Consider the following 18,236-nt stretch of genomic DNA (forward strand, 5'->3'; position numbering starts at 1 on the left):
AAAACAAGTTTTATGAACTAATTAATGATGGGCATTCTAAGACTGCAACACTGCAGCTACCTTGACCGGCGCATAAGGGGGTAAATTATACCAAAGATCACTAAATTTTGGTATCTCTTTTATTTTAGTCATTAAATTTTAATTTTTTTGTAATGTGATCATAAAAATTTTAAAAAATTTATAATGTGGTCACATATAAGATTTTTCTATCACTCTATAGTCGGAGTGGGTAACGCGGCGTTGATGTGATAAATAATAAAAATATTCTGTCACGTGGCACGTTCTAATTGATTGTCATTGCATAATAATTTTTATTATTTATTACATTAGCACCACGTCACCCACTTTAACTATAGAGTGACTAGAAAATTTTATATGTGACTACATTGTAAAAATTTTTAAACTTCTATGATCGCATTGCAAAGAATTAAAGTTTAGTAATTAAAATAAAAAATACACCAAAATTTAATAATCTTTGGTATCATTTACCGGGCACATAACTTGTTTGTCTCCGCGCAACTTGTTTGTCTCCTCAACGACCTGTTAGCCTGCTTTGGCACACAAGTGGTAGAAAAGTTAGAAAGCAAGACTCGAAGGAAACCCTAAAGAGAAGCTCTGGATTTTGTCCGGAGAAGGCAACTCTCAAATGATTACAAATGATTATGAATGCAACTCCCTACCTACCTCATTTACTACCATTTTCCCTCCTAGTGTATAAATTCAACAACCAAAATCTTCCCTCTAAAGCAAGAACATTGTAGAACATACAAGATAAAATCTTCCCTCCCAGTGTATATATTTGTTTGTTTGTGTGTGAATGTCATATAAGTTGGTTGGGCAGTATTAAGTTTGGTTCCTAACAGTAACTATGAGCATGAAATTAATTATGGAATGGAGCGTATGAAAGTCGGCGACAGTAGCTAGCAAGCCCGGTATTATTTCGAGGGCCGTACGACTTCCAGAATTCAATTCATACGCATTTGAGATTGCTACATAATACTCTTATATATTTTTATGATTTAAAACATATGAGGGTACTAACAATTAAAAAATATAATGTTAATTGTTAAAAATTATATGCATCAAATTGTCGAGATTCTAATATCTCAATTATGAAAAATTATTACTTTAAGTTCTTATCACAATAGAGCAATAGCACATGCATGAATGTGTCTGTTTTTTCGAGTGAACGTCATGTTAACGAGACACGTTATATTAGGTTTAATACATAAATATGGTATTTAGTCCCTTAATAATTACAAAAATTGACATTTGGTCCATAATATAAAAAAAAACTAAATTTGTTTAAAAAAGACATAAATTTAAAAAAATTAAAAAAATTTCATTAAAAATACCAAAAATATTCAAAAAATTGATGGAGGTTATTTTGTCACCGATTTGCCTTGCAAACAACACACAATTTGGATATGGAGCAGATCTAAGTGATAGATTTGAGTAAGATCTATAAAAGGACACTTGGGGCAAACACATGCATAAATGGCCCAAAATCAATAATGCAAGGCAAAATGAGCAAAGAAGAGATAAAGTGCAGCCAAAGATCAAACCATGATCGAGTGGGATGTTTCAAGGCTTGTGAAAGATGTCCCCTTAATTCGATGATGTATGCAAGCTACAAAACAAAGCAATGTTGATCAAATCAAGCAAAGAAGAAGATAAACGCACCATGAGGCTTCATATGACCGAGTGGTACCCCCTACTCGGTCTTTTAGAGCAAATGCAAGCCTTGGCAAACTCCAACCCTTAACAAAGGCAACCATAAAAGAGACACCAAGGAAAAAATATATATATATATATCATTAACAAGAAGAGATAAGCCAAAAGAAGACCTTACACTCGACCATGATCGAGTGGACACGTGCCTACTCGCCTGTCTCCATCTGACTGTGCCATTCATCACCCTCAGGAGCCTCTCTTGTAGCCAAAAGACCCTTCCAGGGCGTTCTACAAATCGAACCCGAGAGTTACTTTCCAAGACCTTTCTTGGGGACCCACAAGAATATTCCAAGATTCTATAGAATATGCTTAAGATTCCACAAAATATGTCGAGATGCTAAGAATATGCTAGGAATATTCCATCCTAAAAATGTAGGATGGTTGCCACGTCTCCCTCTCATTTCTCTATAAATAGGACCTCATTCTTTCTCAAGTACGCTCACACTGCCACTCCAACTCTAATTCTTATGCTCAAACACTTGAAGATTAACTTATGCATTAGAGGGTTTGAGTAGAGACATCCACTTGTGCCCCTAAACGGTTATTCGTTTTGATAGGTCTCTCAGTCATTTTAGGGCCTCTTGGTCATTTCAGGATCCATCAATCATTTTAGGGTCTCTCGGTTATTTCAAGGCCTCCTGGTCATCAGGGGTCTCTCGTTCATCAATAGTCACCTTGTCAACAGAAGTCACCCCCATTCATCAGGGCACCTGATCATTGCAACAAGACCCCCCAGGTCTCCTGATCATTGCAACAAGATCTCCAGGTCTCCTGATTGTTGAAACAAGACCCCCAAGTTTTTTGATCATCATTACACATGACTATCAAGATCACATTTTTCACACTATAAATTCATTTTTATATTTTGACAACAACAATCACTTTTTGTTTAAGACCTCATTTGACAATTTATGAACAAGATTTATGAATTCAATGAAGTTCTAATTATTTTTTATTTGAATTCTTTTTATCATAGTTCCCATTAGGTCTTTGATAAGTGCATAATTCCATATATTTATTTCCCTTACATATGGTCTCTTGGGTGAGCTTTATGCCTTATTGTGTTGATTTATACTTATTTTTATGGTTAAGGCAATTTTAGATAGGTTAGAATAAATTGGGCTTTTACTTACAAAATTTTAGCTTTTTAATATTTTGACCTTTCGGGCTTCTTGCAGATTTTCGAACATGTTAGAGTTCAAGAACATGAATAAGGTCTTCAGAGCTTTTGTAGAGGACTTCTTGGGCTTTCCAGAATGGTATGATTTGTCCAAATCATAATTGCTTCAAGTTAGGGCTGAAAAGCTGGGCCAAATCCTAATTGGATTAGAATTCTACACAAACATAGAATCTTTAAAAGGCCATAACTTGAGCTTATGATGTCCAAATCGAGTGATTCAAAAGCCTAAATTCATCTAAACATTCCTAACTACAATTATTAAGAAGGGGATGAAGCCCAAAACTCTGTTTATCCAACCCAAAACGGGCTCACAAGTTACGGGAGTCTAGGAGCCCTAATTCCTTGGCTGATTTGGATTCTTTGTTGGGAGATATTTAAAGTCTTGATCCAAGCTCTAGAGGGGGGATGCCCAGGAAGCAAAAGAGGCAGAAAAGCACATCCAAGAGGGGGAAAAAGCATCCTTTTCATATTTTCTCTTCTTTTTGTGTTCTTTCTCTCATTATGTGTGGTTAAACTTTGGTTTTTTGGTAGAAGGATATTTTAAAGCCATGGTGAAGAACATTGTGAGATATTTTTAATTTTATTTGCAATCTGATTTTCTCTTGAATATTCATGTATCTTCTGATTTTAATGTTTATGATTATGTGTTTTGATTGCATAGACGGTTGCTATTCAATTCTTGATGCATGATCTATTGCTAGCTTGAATACCAAATCCGTAATTGTTTGGTCTTTCTTGCATAAGTAGCAACTAGGGTTGATGATTATGGATAAGTTTTTCTTCAATTCCTAGGGAGTACATGTGTTGAATTAAATAAACTGAGCTTGTGTGTTTATTGTTCAGATTTGGTCTTGTTTCCACAAAGTTTAATGCTGTCATTGAATTAAATTCTAGAGAGCTTGTTGTAGGGTTGTTTGAAGGTAAGGGTTAATTGAAGAGCTTGTTTTAATTAATTAAGAAGTATGGGAAACATTGAATGAATAGAGCTTGTTGTTCTTTCTAAGGTCAAGTATTCAAGAAAAATTAGTGACTTTGGCATCAATGATCAGTGTTATAACCATTGGTGAATCAATCCCTTCTACCGAAAGCATTTCTATTAATTACTTTAATTTTGTTACATTCTGATTTGTCTTATTCATTTAGAATAATATTTTATTTTTAATTGTTTAAATTTCAAAATACAAACCCTCCAATCATTTCTTCTATTTATTCTAATTTTTCAAAGGAATAGATCTAACCAATCCCTATGGATACGACCTTGCTTATCACTATCACAATTCATATTTTTAAGAGCAAGAATTTATTATTTGTTGGATTCGACACCCACCAAATTTTTGGCGCCGTTGCCAGGGATTGGTGTTAAGTAGATTTATTCTTTTTGTTTTTATTTTTATTTTATTAGTGATTTTGTTTGTTTGTAAGTCTTATGTGTTTTCAAGTTTATGACTAGATCTTCTCATCAAGGTGAATTGAAATTTGACTTGGAAATTGATAGAACTATCCATAGGTTGAGAAGAGAAGCTAAGCAAGTTTCAACAGAATAGGCTTCGGGAATAGCATCAAGCATCAATATAGCTTCGAACACTCTTTCCATTCCATCTAGCGATTCAAAAGAAGAGGAAGTCATGGCCATTAATGATAGGACATTAAAGGAGTTGGCTGCTCCTGATTTGAACCAACAATCTTTATGTATTGAGTACCCTAATTTAGATGTTGCTTTTGAATTAAAATCAGGATTCATACATTTGTTGCCTACTTTTCGTGGTCTTACAGGTGAGGATCCTCATAAGCATTTGAAAGAATTCCACGTGGTGTGTTCAAGCCTGAAACCATAAGGAGTGACTGAAGAACAAATTAAATTACGTGCTTTTCCATTCTCACTGGCTGATGTAGCAAAGGATTGGTTGTTTTACTTATCTCCAGGTTCTGTAACTACATGGACAGGGATGGTCAGATTGTTTCTTAATAAATTTTTCCCTACTTCACGAGTTGCTAGCATCAGAAGGGAGATATGTGGAATAAGGCAGAAAGATATAGAAACCTTTCACAAGTATTGGGAAAGATTTAAACAATTGTGTGCCAGCTGTCCTCAACATGGAATTTCTGAACAACTTCTCATTCAGTATTTCTATGAAGGGTTACTACCTATGGAGAGGAAAATGATGGATGCAGCTAGTGGAGGTGTTATAGTGAACAAAACCCCTAGTGCTGCTAAAGATTTGATTTCCATCATGGCTGCTAGCTCACAACAGTTTGGATTTAGACAAGACACCCCTTTGAGAAGGGTGAATGAGGTAAGTATATCTTCCTTTGAAAATCAAATATCCAATCTAACTTCTCTTGTTTAACAATTGGCTGTAGGAAAATTGCAACAAGTCAAAGCTTGTGGAATTTGTGCTGCTACTGGTCATCCAACGGACATGTGTCCTACACTTCAAGAAGATTCTTTAGAGCATGCCAATGCAGTTGGAGGATTCCCAGGCCCACCACAAAGGAAGTACGATCCTTATTCAAATACCTACAATCCAGGGTGGAGGGATCATCCCAACTTTAGTTATAGAGCAAGACCACAATTCCAACATTACCAACCTACACCACATATTCCACCACAACAACCTTCCTCAAGTTCAAGTATGTCTTTAGAAGAAATTGTTAAATCACTTGCAACTAACACACAACAATTTCAACAGGAGACAAGAACAAGCATTAAGCAATTGGAGAATCAAATTAGTCAACTAGCAACATCAATGAGCAGCCTTGAAGCTCAAGGTTCTGGGAAATTGCCTCCCCAAACAATTGTAAATCCTCGAGAAAATGTAAGTGCCATTATGTTGCGAAGTGGAAAAGAAATTGACACTCCTGTTCAGAATCCTACAGATTTAGCTAAGAAGACTCAAAAAGAGGAGGCAGAAAATGAGGCGACAATCTCTTCTAAGGTAATCTCTCAAACAATTGTGCATAATTCTGATAAACCTAATCCTCTTCCTTTTCCTAGCAGGTTATCTAAATCTAAAAAGGAAGATCAAGAAAATGATATCTTGGAGATTTTTCGAAAGGTAGAAGTGAACATTCCTTTATTGAATGCCATTAAGCAAGTCCCAAGGTACACAAAATTTCTCAAAGAATTGTGCACCAACAAGAGGAAGTTGAAAGGTAATGAGAAGGTAAGTATGGGAGATAATGTTTCAGCCGTCCTTCAAAAGAAATTACCTCCCAAATGCAAGGACCTAGGTATGCTCACTATCCCTTGCAAAGTAGGTAATGTCAGGATTGAGAAAGCAATGTTAGATCTAGGAGCTTCAATAAATGTCATGCCTCTTTCTATTTATTCATCTTTGAATATTAGTCCATTTAAAGAAATATGTGTGATTATTCAACTTGCTGATAGATCTAATGTGTATCCTGAGGGAGTTCTTGAGGATGTTTCAGTGCAAGTTAATGAATTGGTTTTTCCTGTTGATTTTTATGTGCTTAACATGGAAGAAGATGACTCATCTAATCTAGCACCAATCTTATTAGGGAGACCATTTCTAAAAATAGCAAGGACAAAGATTGATGTTCATGATGGTACCCTTACCATGGAGTTCGATAGGGAGATTGTGAAATTTAATATATTTGATAACATAAGGTACCCTAATGATGTTCAATCCGCATTTTCTATTGATGTGGTTAATGTTTTTGCATAGGAGACTTTTGAGTTGAGACATAAGGGCAAGACGAAGGTAAGGACAAAGGATAAGAAAAAGGACAAAACAAAGGCATTTCAAGACAGAATGGTTGCTAGAAAGAAATTTGTGTTTGGACAAAAAGTTTTACTTTACAATTCAAGACTCAAATTAATGCCAGGTAAGTTACGTTCTTATTGGATTGGTCCTTTTGAAGTTACTAACGTATTTTCTTATGGTGCAGTTGAGGTACAAAGCTTAGGAACTAATAAGGTGTTCAAGGTCAATGGGCATAGGCTTAAGCCATTTCATGAAGGTTTTTAGGAGCAAACTGCAGATGAAGTGCAATTGAGAGATCCAACTTAAACTAATTGAGAAGTGGCAATGTCGAGCTAAAGACGTTAAACAAAGGCGCTGCTTGGGAGGCAACCCAAGATGATTAGATTTGCTTTCTCTATCCCTTTTCTTTTTCTTTTCATATGCATTATATTTTTTTTCTTTGCCATTTTCTTGCATTTAGCCTAACATTGGGGACAATGTAAGTTTTAAGTGTGGGGGAGTGATTGCATTTAGAGAGTTTAGAGAGTGCATTTTGAACATGTTAATTTTTTTTTATTACAATTATTTTTATTATTATTTTTTTTTTTTTTTTTTTAGGATGTCTAGGATGTTTTCCCAATGATATTCAAGGATTCACATGTTATAAACTTAGATTGACTTGAGGTGAGAATGTTATAACATGATTGAACAAAATACTTGCATACTTAGGCTAGAATTGACTCGAGTTTGATTTTGAAGAATATTAACTTGTGTCGGTAGACCAAAAAACCATTATTGGGGGAGCCTTTGAGCCTTTGAGATTGAAACATACATGGCAATCTTGTGTTTTCTTTTCGAGTGATGTTCATTCATTTAAGATTGCTATAAAACTTGCTTCTAATACTAGTCAAAGTTGTAGATTCATGTGCATGCATAAAGATGAAAATGGCATATAGGATTTATAACCACTTGACTTAAAAAGCCAACCTTACAAAATTGACTTTAGTATACCTATTTTGAGCTTATTGTCCTTTTCTTTGTTCAACAACCCTTGTTAATAAGCCATAACCCATTTTCATTTGTTATCCTTATTTTGTTTACCCACCTTTGGACTAGTAGAGCATTTGAAATTATTTGAAGGGTTTTGAAAAGGACGGTGAATTGAATGAGTGTGGAGATGCTATTGTTGATTTGTTATGGCTGTATTATTGATGAAGTGGAATGTATTTGGGGAATGCTTATGATATTATGTCCTTGTAGCAAAAAAAGAAAAAAAAAGTTATTGCTATTTATGTACTCCTATGTTTTGAGCTACTTAGTAGTAATTGGGGGTTGACAGTATACTCCTGCATCATCCTTCATGTCAAACGGTGGTTCAAAATATGAGTATGCATATGCACCCTAAGCAATGCTTAGAGAAAAAAAAATATGTTGAAAAAAAAAAAGAAAGAAAAAAAAAAGGTGCAAGGACATAATATATGATCTTTTTTAAAAGAAATGAATAAGGAAGAAAGAAACAAAGAGTGTTTGATTATTGCTTGAGGTGTTGGGTCCTTCATGCCTAATTAACCCAGCTTGTTTCTAAATGCTCTATTAGTTTCTTAGGTCTTAACCTTTTTCCCTTTTTATATCCTACTTTTACCTTAGCCCCATTACAACCTTATTAAAGATCATTGGATTTGTGTATGGCATCTGACATCAGCAAAAAAGATTGGATGAACAAGCAAGTTTATGGTAGTAATTGAGCATGAATTGAATGTTGAGTGAATTTTTCCAACCCTTAAACACTTGAGTGAATTATGAGTGACGTGTGAGGGTCTACCATACTTGTTGATTGCTTTCTGAATGAAAATCTCTTGTTTATTTTAGTTTGAGTTTGTTGAGTGTTTTAGTTCATGACATGTTATAGCGTTTGATTCTTTGGGTTGTCTTTGATTATGATATGTGATATTTTTCGTGTCATTGGGGGAATTAATGTGTATGTGTCATGTCTCGTAGTCTTGCTTGAGGGCAAGCAAAAGCTAAGTGTGGGGAAATTTGATAAGTGCATAATTCCATATATTTATTTCCCTTACATATGATCTCTTGGGTGAGCTTTATGCCTTATTGTGTTGATTTATACTTATTTTTATGGTTAAGGCAATTTTAGATAGGTTAGAATAAATTGGGGTTTTACTTACAAAATTTTAGCTTTTTAATATTTTGACCTTCCGGGTTTCTTGCAGATTTTCGAACATGTTAGAGTTCAAGAACATGAATAAGGTCTTCAAAGCTTTTTTAGAGGACTTCTTGGGCTTTCCAGAATGGTATGATTTGTCCAAATCATAATTGCTTCAAGTTAGGGCTAAAAAGCTAGGCCAAATCCTAATTGGATTAGAATTCTACACAAACATGGAATCTTTAAAAGGCCATAACTTGAGCTTTTGATGTCCAAATCGAGTGATTCAAAAGCCTAAATTCATCTAAACATTCTTAACTACAATTCTTAAGAAGGGGACGAATCCCAAAACGCTGGTTATCAGACCCAAAACGGGCTCACAAGTTACGGGAGTCTAGGAGCCCTAATTCCTTGGCTGATTTGGATTCTCTGTTGAGAGATATTTAAAGTCTTGATCCAAGCTCTAGAGGGGGGACGCCCAGGAAGAAAAAGAGGTAGAGAAGCACATCCAAGAGGGGGAAGAAGCATCCTTTTCATATTTTCTCTTCTTTTTGTGTTCTTTCTCTCATTATGTGTGGCTAAACTTTGGTTTTTCGGTAGAAGGATATTTTAAAGCCATGGTGAAGAACATTATGAGATCTTTTTGATTTTATTTTCAATCTGATTTTCTCTTGAATATTCATGTATCTTCTGATTTTAATGTTTATGATTGTGTGTTTTGATTGCATAAACGGTCGCTATTCAATTCTTGATGCATGATCTATTGCTAGTTTGAATACCAAATCCGTAATTGTTTGGTCTTTCTTGCATAAGTAGCAACTAGGGTTGATGATTATGGATAAGTTTTTGTTCAATTCCTAGGGAGTACATGTGTTGAATTAAATAAACCGAGCTTGTGTGTTTATTGTTTAGATTTGATCTTGTTTCCACAAAGTTTAATGCTGCCATTGAATTAAATTCTAGAGAGCTTGTTGTAGGGTTGTTTGAAGGTAAGGGTTAATTGAAGAGCTTGTTTTAATTAATTAAGAAGTATGGAAAACATTGAATGAACAGAGCTTGTTGTTCTTTCTAAGGTCAAGTATTCAAGGAAAATTAGTGACTTTGGCATCAATGATCAGTGTTATAACCATTGGTGGATCAATCCCTTCTACAGGAAGTGTTTCTATTAATTACTTTAATTTTGTTACATTCTGATTTGTCTTATTCATTTAGAATAATATTTTATTTTTAGTTGTTTAAATTTCAAAATACAAACCCTACAATCGTTTCTTCTATTTATTCTAATTTTTCAAAGGAATAGATCTAACCAATCCCTGTGGATACGACTTTGCTTATCACTATCACAATTCATATTTTTAAGAGCAAGAATTTATTATTTGTTGGATTCGACACCCACCAGTCTTTTATGAAACTACTTAAATTTTAGAAAAAAGACCTAAAAATATGCAAAAAATTGACTGGGGTTTATTTGTCATTTCTTATTTAAGACTTCATTTAACAATTTATGAACAAAATTTATGGATTCAATGAAGTATTTGTTGTTGTTGTTAGCAAAATACTACAATTACTATTTATGATATGGAAGAGTTGCTCGATACTTGTGGTTGACTCGAGTTGGTGATACTTGTAGAGAAATTGGCTATGGGAAGTAGGTCCCTGGGAGAATTGAGTCTCCCGAACGAAATAAGTCACTTGAGAGAGCTGAGTCACCTGAGAGAATGTGGGCTCCCGAGATGAGTGTGACTCTAGAGAAAATGTCTCTCCAGAAAGGATGCTTTTCTGCATATAGCTTGCTTCGTTCGGAAGGCTCCTAAGAAGAGTTGAAATTCTTTCAGGGAGGATGCTTGAGGCTTTTGGGAAGGAGAGAAGCTTTTTTGGGAAAGATGTGGATGGCTTCCGGGAAGAACTAATTTCTTAAGGGAAGGATTTGTGCTTCGATTAACTTTCTCTAGATCACTGTTAATATTATCAAAAGGTTAAAAAGATTGCGGGAATTTCTCACCCGCGATGACTTATAGGGTTTAATTGTATGTATATTTTTATCTAATTTTTATTTTAATCTTGTGCTATTTTTTGTATATAAAATGTATGTTTTATATAAATTTTATATTATTTTAATCTTTTTTTGTAGTAATCGAGTAAAGGAAATAAATTCAAAGATTTAGACATAAAAAATAAAAAAATAAGAAAAAAGATATTAGAAAATTATTTTTAAAATTAATATTATAAATTAAATAAATAATATTAGAATATAATTAAAGTTATTATAATTAATAGTATATTAAATATTATATTATTTATATATATGTATTATATATTATACTAACAGTGGCGTGAATTGGGGGAGACCTCAGGCTAGGGCACATGGCATACCTATATATATTATTAAATTATAATAAATGGAGAAGATTGGTAGGAATTAAGAGTAGCGGCGCATAGTGAGGAGAGAGGGAGAAGCGGCGCATAGCAAGGAGACTGAAGAGGAGCGGCCACGCAACATCAAGGAACGGCGGCGGACGATGGCGAGCGACCGTGAGTCAAATTCGTGGGACTCAGATTTGCTTCAAATTTGGACAGGGAATATCCTTTTTCATTTAATTTTAATTTTAATTTTTACTTTAATAATGTCTAACTAAATTATTTTAATTAGGATTTTGATGGATTTTAATTTTGAGATTATTTGTTTAGTTTGATTCAAAACTTGATTATCATTTGCATGAGGAATTTATATTATTATATTTAATATTTTAAAAGATTGATTGTTTTTTAATGATTTAATAATTTATGCGTGACTAACTAAATGATTGTTATAAATTAAATCTATAGACAATATAAATTACATACTTGACTATAATATCGAGAGAAGATTAGTTTATATGTGAAAATCGAGAAAGCTTAGTGAGTCACATTTTCTTCCAAGATTAGAGGTTTTTAAAAAACTTAATGTCTATTTATTCGTTTGACATTTGCTAAAAAATTTGATAGTGAAATTGAATTAATAAATGATTAATATGACTTGAGAAAAATTATTAATTAATTAATTAAGAAAAATTCACCATCACATGCAAATAATTATAAAATACTGTAAGAGTATTTTTTATTTTAAATCAATTTGAATAGATAATTACATAACCTAGATTAAATGAAATCTAAACCCTAGTACATTCATTAATTAATTTTTCTCATAAAGAATTCAATTTTCATTTATTTTTCTTTTTATTCATCTAATTAATTAATTAGTTCAACATAGTCTAAATTAAAATTATTTTGGCATTGTGATCTAATGCTTGTGGGTTCGACATTTCTTTTATCACTATATGCATATTTGATTAGGGTACACTTGTTCGAATTAATTGTGCATAAATCACATATCAATGACCTTCCGGTATTTAAGTCAGTATTGGACGTAGATAATTACAGATTAACAACAGTCATAATGCAGTAAGTGTGTCTAGAATTTACTGAATATGGAAGTTCATTTTTGAGTCCTGTAGCTAGATTTTTAGAAGGCACGAATCCGAAAGACCTTGGAGGGACATGAGTCTTGCATCCCTATTGTGAAGCCCCGTTCCCACCACGGGTGTCACTTGTGAATAATAAACAGGACCATTCACACTACAGGGCAATAATGAAGGGACAAACTATGTTTCAAGGCGAAACGCTGTAGGTGAGAATTAAGTTTCATCATTCCCTTCGGTCCACTAGAGGATATGGGCATAGGAAACTTGAAATCTTAAGTGGGTGTCACCCTACTTGGCTTCAACCAATGGCCTAAGGGTGACTCGCCCAGGAACCAATTGAAAATCACACTAACGATTCACTTCGCATTCCTAAGATTAACTAATGATGACAAGGGTCTAAGCGATTTATGTAATACCCATGTTCGTATGAGGTTGCCACGTCATTTCAATGAGTTTTGAATACCGAAAAATTGGCTTGATAGTAGTTATAAGTACCAAATTGACTACAGAGAGTGCCTCGGAGTGAAATTGTCTAAGAAAAATTATATGGTCTCTACGAGCGTATCGATATAGGATTTATGGTATCGAAAAAAATCGGATCAGGAACTGTTTTCGGTACAGCTAAAATGCAGCTGTCATTTAGGCTGTAAAACCGAATTGTTGTTGGAGACTCCTGAAAAATAAACGGAACCCTAGGAGGGCTCTGATTTTTCGTAATAAATAACCCTTCAGTGATTTCGGGATTAATCGATAGCCCGGTGAGGACACTCGGGCGAAATCATCATTTTCAACTAAGATTTAGATTATTAATTATGGATTTTCGGTATTAAAATACAAATTTAATTGATATTTGAGGGCATGATTGTAATAAGAAAATTGCCTAAGTGACATAAGATGAAAATTGGAATTTAATGGTATAATTTCTTATAAATATTAGTGTACAATATATAATTATATAACTATATATATATGCGTGCTCAGGCACGCAATAGCCATGCCACTCAAACCCCATACCCTCTGCAACGTTCTCCCATATCCTGCAATTTCAAATCCCCAAGCCATCCATGATTTGGAAGATTTTGTATGCAAGGAAGATTTTACACGCAAGATGATATGGCCATGAGGTGAGGGAGAGATCGGCTGCCTATAAATAGGACTAAGAAGTAGAAGCAAAGTGGGCAAGAGAAGTTGGAGAGGAAGCAGCGAGCAAGCGGCCTCGACCATGGCAACTTGTCATTGAGCTGGACAGTGAGCGGATGGCGGCCAGCAGACAGAGTAGCACCCTCGGCGGAGGCGGGAAAGCTCAGTGGAGGCCGGGGAACCGGCCGACGGAAGCCATGGCGGCCATGGCCGCAACCAGCTGTGGCCGAAGGCGGCCGCGAATAGCTGCTAGCGGCGCTGTGCTGGCAGCCGGGGCGGTCGGGGAGGTGTGCGGAGGCGCTGGCGAGCGGCGGCGTGGGCGAAGGGCTAAGCAACGGTGGCTGCATGACTGGTTCACGCGCATGGCTGTTTGCGCATGAGGTAGGGGAGAGAAGAAGAAGAAGAAGAAGAAGAAGAAGGAAGGAAGGAAGGAAGGAAGAAGAAGAAGAAGGAGGAAGAAGAAGAAGAAAAGAAGAAAGAAAGAAAAAAAGAAAAAGAAGAAGAAGAAAAAAAAAAAGAGAGAGTTGCAGGCAGCGCGCAGGCGGGAGGAGGAAGAAGAAGGAGGGCAAAAAGAAAAGGAAAATGAAAGAAAAAAATAGAAGAAAATAGAGGAAATGTGGAAACATAATTAGGAAAAATAGGAAAAGGTCTCGGAAAAATTCCAAATAATAGGGATTGGATATTTTGGAGATTTTGGCCTAGAAAACGGGCTGGGCACGCGTTTCAAGGATAAGGCACGCATACCGAGGAAGTCAGAGATGCTAAGTTAAGGTAAGTAAGATTTCCTAGAAAATTCCAAAAAATCGAGAATATTATTTTATAAATTGTCGTAGTGAAATATTTGAGAAAATATTTTAGAAATATTTAGTTTGGATTTATTGAGGAAAAATAGGAAGAAATAGAGAGAAAATTAAAGAAAATGCCAGAAATTATGGAAAAATAGGTTTTAATGTTTATTTAAATAATTATGGTGATTAGGATACTTTGAGGCTGAAGTTGAAGAGACTCGTGCAAATTTTGAGGTTGGCACGCAAATCGAGGCAAGACACGGATATCGAGGTAGCCCGATAAGCTTGAGAAGGTAAGTGGTATTCCCCAATTAAATTTAGTTTTATGGAAAATGTTTTCATCATATTGATATGCCCTGATATGTATCCATCACGTAGACTGCATACATGACTATGAAATGCATAAATACACGTTGATATCATCGATCATGCGCATTTGTGGCCGTAGGGAATACGAACTGGCACCGCTGCTTTACTAAGGGTGCACCTATACATCTCGGCTTCAAAAGAAGGGGCCGCAAAAATGGTAGGTAGGATGAGGGGTGCAGTTGGCACCTACGATGAAAGACATTGCATACACACATGACATAACATTATGTACCCTTACTTAAATGATTCATCATCTAACTTGGGGTTTGCCCCTGGAATATTCAAACGTTCCAGGTGGAGATTGTAGCAGATACGAGGATAGATAAGGCATGAAATGGCACTTATCAGAGTGCATGAAGAATGAAATGTATGTTACGTAGCCCCTGTATTTAAGTTCTGCTACTTTAGGTTCTGAACGTTTTGAGGAATGTTGAAGATGTAAGAATTTATTTATGATTAATGTTAAGATATCAGGTTTCGATGTTTGCTTCTGCATTTGACGTATATAATGATTCTCTTTCGAGAAAAATGATTGGGAATTCTGGGACGGATTCGAGGTATGATGTGATTTAGAATTAAGTTTGAAAAGAAAAATTTTATTGTCCCGGAATTGTCCCAATTTATAACGCGCCCGAGAAACCGGGGCGTTACAGTTGGTATCAGAGCTTAAGTTTAATGGAAGACTTAAGTGACTCGAATGTAGTTAATGTCAGAGTTAAACCCTATTTGGAAATTAGGGAAAAACAATTTGGAGACTTAAGAGGATCCGATATTGATAAAACTAGTTAGTAGGAACCCGAAATTGAGGCTTAAGAGAAAGAGTCTGATGGTCCGTAAAACGAAATCCCTATTTGAAGATTCGGAGATTGTCGATTGAAGGCTTAGAGGTTATTGGATTAAGTGTTGTGTAGTGGAAGTGCATGTCTAGGCAAGTTCTGGCTAAGGAAAGACTTGGTATTTAAGTGTGTCCATTTGTGACCCACCTCTCTTTCCTGGGAACTTATCTAGTGTACTATTCACGTATAGACACTATTCTAGTATATGATTACTATTCTCAGTGAATAGTAAAAGCCTGATGGAAGCTGGTACAATGATCTAGCTATTGAAGTTAGGATTTGATGATATGATTCGGGTGTAAGGTTGACTCGGTAACCATGATTATAGATTCGAGAAACTTAGAGACTATTGATTTGAGGTTATTAGTTGAAATCATTGCAATGAATGATAAGATAGCTGGTAGTTATCAAAAATGATTGAGTCATGGATGACTAGTCTGATGTGAAATAGCGTAGCTGTTAAGTTAGGATCAAATGATAAGTATTTCGAGAACCATTTAGTGGCTCGGAAGTAAGACGTGTAAGATCAGGGATCCAACGGATTGAGTCAAGCAAGAAACCGAAGATGGTCAAGTGATGGCAAGTGAGTTGCGTCAATTGATGAAGTGTCAGTGGTGCAACCAATGGGACTCGCAGAAAGGGGATAAGGAACCCTAGCAGCGTAACGGCACTACTGGTTCGGTGTTATTAGTGACAGATTTGAATCTAGGGACCCACGTGCAGATTGTTGATGGATGGCTTGCGATAAGGTACGGGAAGTCCGTCGATCGAAGCATCATAATAGACTACCTGGGAGACGATCAGATGTGGAAGATCTAGGACAGCCCAATAGGGTCTGTATCTTGTATGGGTCTAAGTCCCAATGATCTAGGGTGTGAGGTGTGCCACATAAACCTGTGGAATCAGGTAAAATTATCAATGGTCAACACGATGAGAAGAACTCAAAAGCACCATGATGAATGGTGGATTGAGAGCAATCGTTGCAAGGAAATAGAGTTCTCAGAAGATAATTGGAACTAGATATCGTGATCTGATTCGAGATTTTTGGAGATAAATCGGTTTGGGATTCTTGATAATTTCTTGGAAGAATTGATTAAGGATATGAGGATTCATGAGGAAACTATAGAGTTTTCAAAAAAAAAAAATGAAAGAGTTGCTTAATAGGTCTTATTAACTCTAAATGAATGATGAGAGACCTAGTTAATAGAGGTTGTGACTACGGTTCAGTGTGCTAAGTGGGCTTGAGGATTCGAAAGTTTGTGAGAAGGGACATGTCAATGGGTGGTGTGGGGACCTGAATCATTATTTGAGGTTCAAGGTATCCTTAGGTAAAGAGTCCTGGGAAGTTTTTGAGGCTCGATTATTTATAAGAAATGATTAGAGCCAGTTAACGCAATCTGATCCGGGATCTTTAAAGATGAATCGATTTGGGATTTTCGAGGAATTTCTCCTAAGGGATGAGAATCTAAGGATTTCTGATGAGACTTTAAAGTTTTCCAAAAAAGATTTGGAAGGTCCTTAGGTAATCTCGTTAAGGAAATATAGATTGATTTTCTTAAGCTGTGAAAGTCATGATTCAGTAAGAATCAGGGTACCATGGGAGACGTAAGTACCTACCCACTCCAGTTAACGGGATGGTTACGGATTGATGTCTTTGAGAATCTTTGGCGTGTTTGAGAGAGACAGGAAATGACAGATGTGTCAGGATGTTAGTGATAGATCGAAATCTATTGGAGATATAAGATTTTCGATTTTGAAGAATAAAGGTCCTGTTGGGCTAGATGATTAGTCTAAGATAGCCCTAGTGGGTAAATCGAGGATGTGTAGCTGGGCGATGATGTCAGTGAGTAATAATAATATATATATATATAAAAAAAATGATGAGCCTGTGGATATGTGGTCCAAGCGTATGTGCTCAGTGAAAAGTAGTAAGTAAGAGAAATGCTAGGACGTATTACCGAAAAAAAATTATTAGGACTATTTCTTAAATGATGAGTCCGCTAATGATGGCTGGAGATTATTGGGTGCTGAGCTATGTGTGGACTAAGAGGTTAGAATAGTACGAATAAAGTTGATAGCACTATTGTCAAGACGATTAGACATTAGAGTCAGGGAACATGTCTAGAGATTGCAAATTGGCAAATGAACTTGTGCTACGGTTGATTGGAAGTCAAAAGAGCCGATGGTCAGATGCGAGGAAAGTAATAAGATGATTTCTTTATGATAAAGTATGATTGACATGAGATGGTGCCTTAAGGATCGAGCATGATTAAAGTTAGTTGACATGAAACGTTATTACTCGAGGATTAATTCAAACAAATTTGAGGATCGAATGATTAATCTGATGATATAAAATGTTATTTGAGGATCACTTCAAAAAGTGTGAGGAATTACTTAAATTATTGGGTATATGGATGAATGGATATTAATTTGGCGACCAAGTAACAAAGGAGCAAGCGATGCGAGGATATTAGTATTGCTAGACTTGGAAGACAACGTTAAATTTTGGTCTAAGTTTTGGAGACAGATAGAATCCATTAATAAGATTTCTTGAGAAAATAGTTACATAATTAGAAGATGATTGTGGTCAATTGACAAAAACTTGAGATTATATTGGGAGATGAATACCTACAAGAATGAGGAAACAATAGAAATCTCGAATAGATTAGCACAATTAAAGATTAAGCAATGACTAAGTTGGAGATGACCTAAGGTAAGGCATAGTTAGTTTCGAGGATATGTGATGACGTATATTTCTGATGTTTTTGGGATCCAAGGGTACGTGAAATAGTTTGATGACATAAAAATATTTCTTTGAGGATCAATTTGATAAAAGTCAAGATGTATCGAGATTAGGGACTCTTGT

General features: G+C 35.5%; 1 non-coding gene across 1 annotated transcript; it reads right to left on the reverse strand.

The window, feature by feature from the left end:
- Positions 1–4,908: 4,908 nt before the first annotated feature.
- Positions 4,909–5,015, reverse strand: LOC127798569 (small nucleolar RNA R71). Its single transcript, XR_008022433.1, has one exon. It is a non-coding gene; the product is annotated as a small nucleolar RNA R71 (small nucleolar RNA).
- Positions 5,016–18,236: the final 13,221 nt, after the last annotated feature.

The sequence above is a fragment of the Diospyros lotus genome, chromosome 3 (genome assembly GCF_014633365.1).
Source record: "Diospyros lotus cultivar Yz01 chromosome 3, ASM1463336v1, whole genome shotgun sequence".
Lineage (NCBI taxonomy): Eukaryota > Viridiplantae > Streptophyta > Magnoliopsida > Ericales > Ebenaceae > Diospyros > Diospyros lotus.